Source organism: Periplaneta americana, chromosome 9 (assembly GCF_040183065.1).
Source record: "Periplaneta americana isolate PAMFEO1 chromosome 9, P.americana_PAMFEO1_priV1, whole genome shotgun sequence".
In the NCBI taxonomy this organism is placed as follows: Eukaryota; Metazoa; Arthropoda; class Insecta; order Blattodea; family Blattidae; genus Periplaneta; species Periplaneta americana.
The window spans coordinates 175687118-175700535 of record NC_091125.1 but is presented as its reverse complement, the minus strand read 5'-3'; the positions used below and the strand labels follow the sequence as shown (position 1 = coordinate 175700535).

The 13418-nt window shown below is 38.4% G+C and overlaps 1 protein-coding gene across 1 annotated transcript in view; it reads left to right on the top strand.

Moving 5' to 3' along the window:
* The first annotated feature begins 224 nt into the window (after window positions 1-224).
* Window positions 225-13418, top strand: part of cyr (cypher) — a 37735-nt gene continuing 24541 nt past the window's right edge. Inside the window, exon 1 of the mRNA XM_069836429.1 lies at window positions 225-355. The gene's annotated coding sequence lies outside the window, so the exon portion shown is untranslated. The remainder of the gene's footprint in view (window positions 356-13418) is intronic.

Here is a 13418-nt window from a genome sequence, read left to right as displayed (position 1 = left end):
ATTTCATAAAAATCTGTTAGGTAGCTGAAAAGTTAGTTTGTCCCGCTAAATTTGCATTTTGGACCACTGTGCGCCAGGATAAGGGGAGGAATGGTGGCAGGGATTGGGGGAGGGTGGCGGCTTTGGCTTAAAATGGGACCTGATCAAGAGCAATTAATGCTAGTCAAGTCATTCCCGAGGCTCGAACTGACGCATCTTCGCTGGGTCAGTGTTACGGACCGCGACTGGAACTCGCGACGCGGAGCGGTGTGCTGTAGAGGGGGCGCCGCTCCCGGAAGCGAGGCACAGTCCTCCCGCGACAGCCCACACAGACGCACGCCTTGTCGCCGCAGTTAGTGCAATTACAGAGACGAAGGTACAACTCAGATTTTGAACATTGATGAATGTAGTGAACAAGTTATTCTGGAAAGTAAAATGTTCTAAGAGTCGAGTTGTACGGTAATCGGTTTCAACTGTGCTGGTCCGGTAAGTAGTGTGAACGCAAAGAAATGCAGTCTCAATAATACGCAGAATGTTTTGTCTCCGTCCTTGCAGTGGTTAGCTGCTCTCTCTGCACACTGTTTCTTGGGAGTGAAGTCTGTAGGTGCAGATATATATCCTTCACTAGGTGAATTCGTGTTATACTGTGTTGTCTCAAGCGGTGTTCTGTAGATTACATGACCAGGTAAGCTTGCTGCTATTATGAAAATGAAGTGATACGTGGATTCATAACATTACATCATCATCATCATCATCATCATCATCATCATGTCCACACCTGTGGAGTAACGGTTAGCGCGTCTAGCCGCGAAACCAGGTGGCCAGGGTTCGATTCCCGGTCGGGACAAGTTAACTGGTTGAGGTTTTTTCCGGGGTTTTCCCTGAACCCAATATGAGCAAATACTGGGTAACTTTCGGTGTTGGACCCCGGACTCGTTTCACTGGCATTATCACCTTCATCTCATTCGGACGCTAAATAACCTAAGCTGTTGATAAAGCGTCGTAAAATAACCTACCAAAAAATCATCATCATCATCATCAACTTTGTATATTCAAGTAAATATTCTGGCGAGGATCACAGGTTTCCCTCGCGTTAGACATGGTGTGTGTCTCTTAAGGGGAAGGACATACAGGAATGACCAAATATTTGTCAAAATTAACATTTTTTTATTTTTAGCCAAAAAGTACTTCATAGTATTCACTTCATATGAGCGAAATTTGAAGGTCGTTAGGAAGAAAATAATTGCATTTACGCCATTTTTAAATAGCCGCTGTGCTCCAGTTCCCTTGAATATTCAGAGTTTGTTTACTTTACGTTTTTCAATATTGAATATGTAATATCTCAGACGATAATAGAGATAACTGAATACAATTTTCAGGACATATTCTCACATTATACATGAATAATTCTGTAAAGGCTGGTTCACAATAAACCGGGAACGGAAACGAGAACGGAAATGTTAAAATAAATGTATCTAAATGTGGACATTCACAATAGTTAATTGAAGGAGGAGGAAATTGTCAATTTGCAAATTAAAGAGTAACTTAACAAATAGATGTGCAGTTTTTCTTTCTGTTCATACAAATGCAAAATAAAAATGTAAAAATTAAAATTTCTAAAAATTCATCAATCAAAATTGATTAGGAATCTTTCAGCTTTCATTTAAGACAAGATTTGTGATTCTGTGATACTCTTGAAAGCAGATATATCATTTTCTTCGTAACACTGCATTTTTTATGTCTGTCATTGTACCATAAAGGGCGAAAGTGAAAATGTATCTAAAAGGCTTCATACATTGGTATGAAACATGTTAAGGCTGGTTCACAATAAACCGGGAACGGAAACGACAACGAGAACTAGAACGAAAATATCGTTAAAATAAATGTATTTAAATGTGAGCATTCACAATTAACTATTGTGAATGCTCAAATTTAAATAGCCTACATTTATTTTAACATTATTTCCGCTTTCGTTCTCGTTGTCGTTTCCGTTTCAGATTTATTGTGAACCAGCCTTTAGGTAAATAGAGCCTGTACTTGAAATAATATGAGAAAAGAGATTTCCTGTAGTCCTTCCCCTTAAGCTGAGTTGTTCCTATTTAATGGTGACAGCGTGACTACAGTTCATAGGTAAAGGCAAGCCGCATTGATTGTATGATTATCCTGAAATTAGCGTATACTAAGTAATGCCTTAGCAACTAAACGAAGATTGTATGAAGTAGGGTTGCCAAGTGCCCCGTGTTTTACTGACTTTTGTATTTGAGATTGTGAAAGCTTGTCTGCTATTCACTCTATGCGGGAGGACGAAAATCTCGTATTTACGGACTAGTAAAAGAATTACCATTTGTTTATAATTTTCTTTTAATATTGCATGTCTTTACTGTAGGGATATCACATCAAGTGAAAGAATGTCCAGAGACAAGTAATGCATGTGTACCGGTACTTTATTCCAGTTACGAAATATAAGAAAGGGATAGAATTCCAGATCTCACGAAAGCTCGGTACGAGTTAAGTTTTAATCGTAGTTGTCATTCATTTTCAAGCAGTCAAAATAATTCAACTTTGATAGCTAATGTTAATATATATATATATATATATATATATATATATATATATATATATATATATATATATATATATATATATATATACTTACTGGCTTTTAAGGAACTCGGAGGTTCATTGCCGCCCTCACATAAGCCCCGCCATTGGTCCCTATCCTGAGCAAGATTAATCCAGTCTCTATCATCATATCCCACCTCCCTCAAATCCATTTTAATATTACCTTCCCATCTACATCTCGGCCTCCCTAAAGGTCTTTTTCCCTCCGGCCTCCCAACTAACACTCTATATGCATTTCTGGATTCGCCCATACGTGCCCATCTCAAACGTCTGGATTTAATGTTCCTAATTATGTCAGGTGAAGAATACAATGCGTGAAGTTCTGTGTCGTGTAACTTTCTCCATTCTCCTGTAACTTCATCCCTCTTAGCCCCAAATATTTTCCTAAGCACCTTATTCTCAAACACCCGTAATCTCTGTTCCTCTCTCAAAGTGACAGTCCAAGTTTCACATACATACAGAACAACCGGTAATATAACTGTTTTATAAATTCTAACTTTCAGATTTTTCGACAGCAGGCTGGATGATAAAAGCTTCTCAACCGAATAATAACACCCATTTCCCATATTTATTCTGTGTTTAATTTCCTCCCGACTATCATTTATATTTGTTACTGTTGCTCCCAAATATTTGAACTTCTCCACCTCTTCAAAAGATAAATTTTTAATTTTTATATTTCCATTTCGTACAATATTCCCGTCAGAAGACATAATCATATACTTTGTCTTTTCGGGATTTACTTCCAAACCTATCTCTTTACTTGCTTCAAGTAAAATTCCCGTATTTTCCCTAATCGTTTGTGGATTTTCTCCTAACATATTCACGTCATCCGCATAGACAAGCAGCTGATGTAACCCGTTCAATTCCAAACCCTCTCTGTTATCCTGGACTTTTCTAATGGCATACTCTAGAGCAAAGTTAAAAAGTAAAGGTGATAGTGCATCTCCTAATGCTAATATACGTATATATATATATATATATATATATATATATATATATATATATATAACCATAATATATGCCTACTTTGTACTATAAGCCTAAATTCAGTTTATAAAAATATGTACTTTTCATTAAAAAATGAATAATTTTTACTGGATAATTTAAGTGGTACAAACCGATTTGAATTGTTTGGCAGTAATATGGCATGGCGTGCATCTGCGGTAAAATCACACTTCGTGGCTAGACCTCATCCTGTCCCTTATTGAAAACCTGGTATAGTATACAAATGCTGGCTTGCGTTGTCCCAACTCTTACTTTTCGTATAAATAAAGGAACTCTAGATGTAAGTAGGAGATCTGCAGTTACTGCGCTCATCGTCACCTAAAAATTAATAACCGAGTCATTTGTAGACCAAAAGAAAAAGCGTCACGGTCGTGTGGTCGGTATTATTATTATTATTATTATTATTATTATTATTATTATTATTATTATTATTATTATTATTCTGCAGGTTGTACACTGTTATCAATCACATCTTCCTGCGTCCATTTAGTTTATCTTTATCCTCCAGTTTCTGCTCTCCCAATCCTCCTCTGTTAATCTTGGCTCATCATCCCTCCAATTCCACGTAACAGGAAGTCTTCCTGGTGAATTTCTTCCCATAACTGCCCTCTTCCGTCCTTCTGACATCTTCATACCATTTGAATTGTTTTAATATTTACTGCTACTACTCTCGTCATGATTATCTTCGTTGCTGTTGGGTTTACCGTATCGTTGTGGCGTAGGCTAAATCGAGGTGAGGGTGGTTTGTGTGATGAACCCCATATAATGATATAACGTCATTCTTTGTGTTGACGGCTTGCACAAACTTGCGATCCCGCTATGCGACCGGCAGCTGTTCAGTTGCCGTGGTAACGGGAGGCTCGCGATCCGTTAGAAAGAAGCATGCTGGCTTCCGCAGCGAAGAGAGAAACCGAGGAAGCGGAGGCACGGTGATGGCTGCGACGATTTCGGTGTGCCTAAACCACTTCATGTGTCGCAGCCAAGGTCGCCCTGGGGGAGGGGGCGACTGAAGAAGGTCTCCGCCACAGTGTATAAGGCCTAAAAAAAATCAGTAATTTGACCTTGTGGAAAGACTTTTAGAGCATCTGAACATTTAATAATAATAATAATAATAATAATAATAATAATAATAATAATAATAATAATGGCGGCCGGGTAGCTCAGTTGGTAGAGCAGCTGGCTATGGACTGGAAGGTCCTGGGTTCGATCCCAGGTGGTGACAGGATTTTTTTCTCGTTGCCAAACTTTCAGAACGGCCCCGAGGTTCACTCATCCTCCTATAAAATTGAGTACCGGGTCCTTCCCGGGGGTAAAAGGCGGTCAGAGCGTGGTGCCGACCACATCACCTCATTCTAGTGCCGAGGTCATGGAAAGCATGGGGCTCTACCTCCATGCCCCCCAAGTGCCTTCATGGCATGTTACGGGGATACCTTTACCTTTAATAATAATAATAATAATAATAATAATAATAATAATAGCATCTGAACATATATTATTACGAGCCACGTATTTAAGAGTTTCAGGCATAAGTTTTCATAAAAAATGTGGCTGAAAAATAATTAACAAAAAATAAAATTGTGATAGTTGAACACACAGGAAATGAATACAGTTTTCAATATAATGGAAGTAATGGCTTTGTAATAAAATGAAAATAATAAACATTTGTAAATTTTAAAAGTGGAATCTATGCATACTTACTTACTTTTAAGGAACCCGGAGGTTCATTGCCGCCCTCACATGAGCCCGCCATCGGTCCCTATCCTGAGCAAGATTAATCCAGTCTCTATCATCATATCCCACCTCCCTCAAATCCATTTTAATGTTATCCTCCCATCTACGTCTCGACCTCCCCAAAGGTCTTCTTCCCTCCGGCCTCCCAACTAACACTCTATATTCATTTCTGGATTCGCCCATACGTGCTACATGCCATGCCCATCTCAAACGTCTGGATTTAATGTTCCTAATTATGTCAGGTGAAGAATACAATGCGTGCAGTTCTGTGTTGTGTAACTTTCTCCATTCTCCTGTAACTTCATCCCTCTTAGCCCCAAATATTTTCCTAAGCACCTTATTCTCAAAATCTCTATTCCTCTCTCAAAGTGAGAGTCCAAGTTTCACAACCATACAGAACAACCGGTAATATAACCGTTTTATAAATTCTAACTTTCAGATTTTTTGACAGCAGACTGGATGATAAAAGCTTCTCAACCGAATAATAACACGCATTTCCCATATTTATTCTGTGTTTAATTTCCTCCCGAATATCATTTATATTTGTTACTGTTGCTCCAATATATTTGAACTTCTATGCATACAAAGAGTGAAAAACAGAGTAACTGTGTCAGAGTTTCAAATTGAATTAAAAACACCGAAATAAAAATAAAATTGCTTAATTTTGCATTTTGGTGGGGATGAACATCTCTAATACGAATATTTATCAGAAACACCAATCGTAGATTATTTTGTTACTTTTCGAACATTTTTCTAAAACTTTTTCCCCCAATCCAATTCTTTCATCTTTTCTACAGAACAACTGCTAAGTAAGAGAATGATGATTGAATGTTCTTAATTGTAATTTACTAGCAATTCCAACACACATAATTTATTTTTTATATAAATAAATCAACCTAAAAGTAAATATTGCAGAGCCCGGGGAATGGGGAGGGGGTTGCTCAGGCCAAGCCATTGGTCGCGATTGATTTTAACTTAAAAAGCAAGTAAAAGTTACCTGGACGAATCTGAACCACAGCTGCGCTCCCTGCTGGTGTGGAAGTCATTATTGGTTGAGTAGTTTTCAAGATAAAAAAAAACTTACATGGTAATCTGTCTGTCTGATCACTTCAGTCTTCAGCCTTCCCTTTACAGAGGCCTAAATTATGCTTCTTTTTATTAATTTACTTACTTTTTTTAAGTTTTAAACTAGTAATGAAATTGCCTGTCTTAGGGGAGCATGGAGCATTCATAAGCGCGTATACGTAATAATAATGATAATAATAATACTACTAATAATAATAATAATAATGATAATGATAATAATAATAATAATAATAATAATAATAATAATAGAAGAGCAAAGTATCCCCGCCCTCTACGGAAATAGTCTCAAATCATCAATCATACTTGGGGAGGTTTTCTCGTTGCGTCGTGATCAAGCAGCTAGTGTGGTGAAAGGGTCCCAGGCCACCAGGCTCAAGCGGTAGCGCGTTTAGCTTCTGATCCGAGGCAACGCTCGGGTGTGGGTTCGATTCCCACTTGGGCTGATTAACTGCTTTGGGCTTTTCCCCAACTGTAAGACGAATGTCAGATAACCACATAGGGAATCCTCGGCCTCGTGTCGCCAAATACCATCTGCCGTCACCAATTCCATAGCTAAATTTAATAACCTATACCTGGTAAGGTTTATCTTGTCTCAGTAGCAATAAAACCAAGTCCCTTCAAATGAGGGTGGAGATTATAGGAGGGTTGTAAATTTTCAGGATTCCTTTCAAAATCTTGTTACTGTACAGGCTGCCGGAACTCAGTTTCTTGAAAGACAAGCTCAGTGACGGAACTATACAGTACGAAGAGAGATATTTTGTTACTTTATTTTGCGCTACAGAATGTATCAACTAGTCCCTTCCGCCACTGGTATCGCTTCACTCCCCCCATCGCAATAACAACACAGACGAGGTAAGACATATCTCCTTTCTCTTTTCACAGTGAGACAAGATTCATCACACAGACTTTAGTAGTATACAGCGTCGTTAAATAACCGAAAAATGAAAGGTTCCTGTCCATAGAAGTTTTTTTACTTGGTTATTTAACGACGATGTATCAACTACGAGGTTACTTAGCGTCGATGAGATTGGTGATAGTGAGATGATATTTGGCGAGTCCACACCTATGGAGTAACGGTCAGCGCGTCTGGTCGCGAAACCAGGTGGCCCGGGTTCGAATCCCGGTTGGGGCAAGTTACCTAGTTGAGGTTTTTTCCGGGGTTTTCCCTCAACCCAATACGAGCAAATGCTGGATAACTTTCGGTGCTGGACCCCGGACTTATTTCACCAGCATTATCACCTTCATCTCATTCAGACTCTAAATAACCTAAGCTGTTGATAAAGCGTCGTAAAATAACCTACTGAAATAAAAGATATTTGGCGAGATGAGACCGAGGATTCGCCACACATTACTTGACATTTGCCTTACGGTTGGGGAAAACCTCGGAAACAACCCAACCAGGTAATCCGCCCAAGAGGAATCGAACCCTCTCCCGAGCGCAACTCCGGATCGGTAGGCAAGCGCCTCAGCCGTCTGAGCAACGCCGGTGGCTCCGTAGAAGTTGCAATTGTTGAGGGAGGTACGATGGACAGCCAGCGCTAGTGCCCTTCAGTCCACTTGCCTCGATTTACTTATTAGTCACCGACGCAGTGCAAACATGTTAGCTGTGTGCGGAGTACAGCTCAACAGCTTAGTAGATTCAGCTTCTGAAGCATGAGAGTACCGTTGATAGTCTAGTTTCGTTCTCAGTGTGTTTCTTTTATGCTGCCCAATTCTTCGACAAGTGGGTACAGCTCATGCATTTTGTCAAGACGCGATGCGCAATAGGGGAACAACGTTTCTGTGAAGGAGGTAGGAGTAGAAGGGAAGGTCAGCCGTGTGTCTACTGAGTTCAAGGCAAAGCCCAACCCATCCCCCTATAATTCGTAAGTAGGCTCATCCGATCTCGAGCGCAGCTCTGTAGGAAGAGTGGGGGAGTGTCTGTACATAATGCGTGAGCTGTACTTTAAAGATTTGTCTACAACTATTAAACTTCTCATATCGTCAAAGGAAACACCAATTAACACTCTCCAATTAGCAAGCAGCGTCTGCTGCTGAAAATGTTAAGATCAAGTTGTCCTGTGTTCTAAAGAAAATTCCGGATATTCAGAAGAATTATGACAATGTACACATCTCTGATATTCCATATTATAATTTTGCATCAGTGGTATTCTTGTAAGGTCTAAAGAAGTTGTCCGATGTATGTATGGCCCGATGTCCATGATGTCACTAGAATATAAACAAACAAACAAAGACGTAAATAAGTAAATAAATAATGTATAATTTGTTTTTATATAATTTACATTTCCATAGTAGGTATTTCCTGATTGTTTTATACAGGGTGATTCAGATCACCTGTAACAGTCATTTATTTCGGAAACTATACCTTGACCAAAACTACTTCCGACTTGACAGTTTACAGAGAAGGGGGAGCAGTGTTGTCATGTTTCCCATCTTTCGTGTAAGCGAGCGCGCTGCCGGTAGAGTGCAGTAATGAACGGCTGACATGAAGACATACATTTCTAAACAATTTGTTGAACACTAGGCATTAAAATTTTTGTACATTATCATTTTTATTAGTCTATTATTATAATTAATAGTAGTAGTAGTAGTAGTAGTAGTAGTAGTAGTAGTAGTAGTAGTAGTATTCAATGTAATGCCGTTAGAAAAGCGTCGAAAGGACTGTAAACTGTAAAAATAGATTTAAATGTAATACGAAGCCTTTACTTGTATGAGTGCCGGTATTCTTCGATGTAATATTGTTAGAAAGGCATTGAAAAAATGTAAAAATATTTATGATTAAAAATCTACACGGCCTTTTTCTTTCCCAATATCGATAACAGTGCTCTTATTAATTTTAACACAAGCAGCAGTTCTCATTACGACTTGCGTCAAAGGTAAAAGAGGCCGCCATTATCTTTTTCCTTTCAAAATACTCTCTTACATAACACACCATCTCTCGCGCTTCACTCTTTAACGGGGCACCTCGTCCAATACTTAGTTCTCCGTCCTTCCGACATTGCACAAGTCACTTGTTTAGAAAATCTCGCAGAAACTATAAAACGCACACTAGTCACACACTCGAGCAATAACAACGAAGATAATACGTGTAAATATAATTTAAACACAATAATTATCGATACACTAAAACAATAATACAGCTAAATCATATTTTAATTCACACAAAGCAGGCGCTAACCAGCCAACTCAAAGTCATTCCGGGCCGTGGTATTCACGTGCAACTTGTAAACATAGACACGGCAACACCATATCGTTACCATGGTTACGCGTCTCTCGTTATTGGTTGATTTGAATAGTTGCCATGGTAACATGCTAAAGGCGCCATTTGTCAGGTCGGAAGTACTTTTGGACAGACCATAGTGCATTAAAGTTTCAGAGACAAAAATATTTATAACTAAGGTACATGTGAACTTTCACTTCAGCTTGATTTCATCAATCAGCCCTAATAGGAAGTAGGGTCAGTGGCGTATCACTTTCAAATTTCAAATGGGACGCGGGTCAAATACGGTAGCTCTTCAAAACAAAAAAATTTTCATAGGAAAAGTTTTGATTAATTCCTAATCTTTCAATGAAAAAACATACGAAAAACATTGGGTAATTCGGACCACGCTTAAGTAGTTTATTTCGGAAATTAGTGCATTAAAATTTTCGAGACAAAAATATTTATAACTAAGGCACATGTGAACTTTCACTTGAGCTTGATTTCGTCCAGTCTTTCAGTAACATAGCAACATTAATTGTCTTGTAACATTTCTAAATATTGATGGCAATGTCTTTTTGTACGTTTTCTCATTGAAAGAGTAGGAATTAGTAAAAACGTTTCCTATGAAAGTTGTTTGTTTTGAAGAGCTCTATCATATGGTACCCTATTTGACCACGACTCCCATTTGAAATTTTAAAGTGATACGCCACTGACCCTACTTCCTGTTATGGTTGATTGTTGAAATCAAGCTCAAGTGAAAGTTCACATGCGGTTATGTTATAAATATTTTTTTCTCGAAAATTTTAATGCACTAATTTCCAAAATAAATTACTGTTACGGGTGGTCTGAATCACCCTGTATTTCATTTTAAGTTTTGAATTTCTTATTATGTTGTCCTTTGTCCCTTCCGCCGTCCAAGAAAGAGGTAGATCACGAGTATTTATGTTGGTTGGATGGGATTCCACGCAGCATGCAAAGAAAAGGACTAGGTCATGATGATGCATGGACAGGGACTTTTGGCGACAGCAGATTGGTTTGGGTTCAAGGAGAACCATTGTACATGGATTATTCCTAATAAAGAATTCTTGTATAATTTTCTTGGGACATTTTATTCGTTGTAATCTATTCCATGTAAGTAGTACAGGGACATCATTTTATTTTTACTTCAGTTTTTATTGTACCTGAGTTTTTGAATGTACTTCACTCCCACCCCTTCTACTAATGAAATTCAACCGTCCTCCACACAGATCCAAGACCGCATATACAGTCATAGTAGCCTTACGGTCATAGTAAACAGTATGTTCCAAAAATATGTTCGCGTTTTCCAGTGACGAAAGAGCTTTCAATATTGAATCATTTTCACACAGGTACTGTCGTCCATTTGCCTACGTCGTATCCCGGTTTCCCCCACCAGCTTTTATTCGGCAGCTAGTGGCTGGGCTGACTTAGCTCTTTTCTGAGAACATTAATTTCTGTTAGGAATTGGACGTCAACGTAATATTGTACAACTGTTTAAAATAACTTAAATAAAAGGGCCCCGTTAAGTAATTTACTGTCACGTGATTTCCTCCCTTTCTACAACCCTACGACATAACCACTTGGACGGACAGTAGATAATATGTCTGAGTAATTTTATCTTTTCGGATCGGGCAGAAGTGAAGACTGAATTTACAGTATGTAAGGTACTCTTTTATAGGGTAGGTACAGAATTATTTCAACATGAGTTACCAGTACGAAGGACGAAACTAGTAATTGGAATTAGGTACAATAGTCTATAGTGCGATAATATGCATATTAGAACTGAAGCCTGTATCGAAATGAACGGCCACCATTTTAAAAATGTGTTTAAATAGCCATATTATGATTATTTTTCAATTTAATTTCATTGTCTAATTGTCTATATTGTACGCTAATGTGCTGTAGACAGTATAATATACACCGCATAATGAATACGTCCGCATGGACAGCTCAGTTCGTGAGTAAAAACACTCATGTTAATACTGTACCGTATTTTGATTAAACAAAAACCTAATGAAAATTATCAAACTCAAAAGCGCGATATTTCCTAGTTTACGTAAATTGATGAACCACTTTTCGTCCCTCCTACACCTAGTAAAGTGATTTGTTTGTATATTACGCCAATATCATCGAACTCCAGTCGTGGAAGGGGGTAGCAAACGGCGTTGTTGCAGAGGTATAGCCAAGTTAATATTACAAATGTTAGTAAAAATAAAATGATGTCCCTGTATATTCAGTAGTATAAAGAATGAAAGCATTGTTTACTATTCAACTTATGTCAACCGATTGTACCCTCATAAAATGACACACAAGAGACACGAAAGTACGTACAGGTACTTTTATTGTCCGCGCTTTGAGCATACAGTAGTCACTGCTTACCTAACTTCAGTGAAATGTGGGCACTACTCGTCACTGCAAGTTATTTACTTGTTTTGTCCCCATAGGTTCATGTTTAATTCAACTTGTACAGTACTGCTTATTCCTGTTTCGCATCTGGGCGGTGCCCAAAGAGAAAATGAGTCGACTAATACAATATTTAATATTCACTTCAGCAGCACACGGCTCACTCTTATCCCGTTGCTTCTGGGGGACACCCAGGAAGTCGCAGCTGGCATGTCTTCAGTCCGATGACCGCGACGGGACGCGACGTCTGAAATGCGTTGAGCTGTAAACCCAGCAGACTCTTGGTTGGATTCTCAACTCTTTCGTTGTAATCGCGTGCGTCTCCCTTGCCTTAAGCAGTGCTCCGCGTCGTGGGTTCGTGGCCGTGTTTGGGAATGTCTTATGTTCGTTATTTCTACAGCAGCGGTGGACGCGATAGAGGTAGCAGGGGAAGTTAGTAGATGTGGATAAAATATTATACGTTTTTGTGCAAACTTTATCCATTATCAATAGTTACATTGCAGTCACTGATCGCACACACTCGTGACGACGATCATCACGAAAAAGAAAAAAGCGCTGAAACTGATTGTTGATAACGGTTATTTTTAAATTGCAAGACAAATTAAATTGTTTGAACATTAACAATAATTTGTTAACTGATATTAAGCAATACTTACTACTAGACTTCGTGGAATTGCCACGAGAATCGTAAGGTTTACTACACTCGCGGTATAGACTGTATGAGAAGGGGACGTGCAACGGACGGAGTATGCCTCTGATGTAAACACTGAGCAGTATACTGCGGTTACAATAAAACCTGTATCCTGCATTCAAGAAATATAATGAATGCTCATTGAAGTAGCAAATGTTTAAACATGTAAATACACAATTATTTTATAGTGAGATATATTAACGCTTGAAATTTAATGTAATATACTCACATCATCCTTGAATATGTGCATTGCAGTGAAGAGTTACGTACATTTTGAGCGACTGGAAAGTAACCTCCTCCGATGGTCACTTAAAAAGTTTTTATTTTGGGAAAATGTACGTTCAACATCACACGATGTAATAGGTGCATATTTGAAGAACGGGAAGTCACTACTTTTTAGCACAACACTTCACACGTCTTGTCGTGACGTGATAGTACATCATTTATAGTACGATGTTGTGAATAGGCAGAATTTTTAGCAATAATGTTTCTCAACTTACATTTCACTTTTTCTGAAATTGGTGATATTTTGGATAACGATTTGTGATACTTTATCCACTATATTAAGAGCTTTTGAGAGTTGTAGTTTAGACGATTCTAACAGGGTGATGCTTTTGGACACGATTTTAAAATTAGAATAAATGAACAGAATATCTTCCAATAGCTGTTCAGAAGGCAATG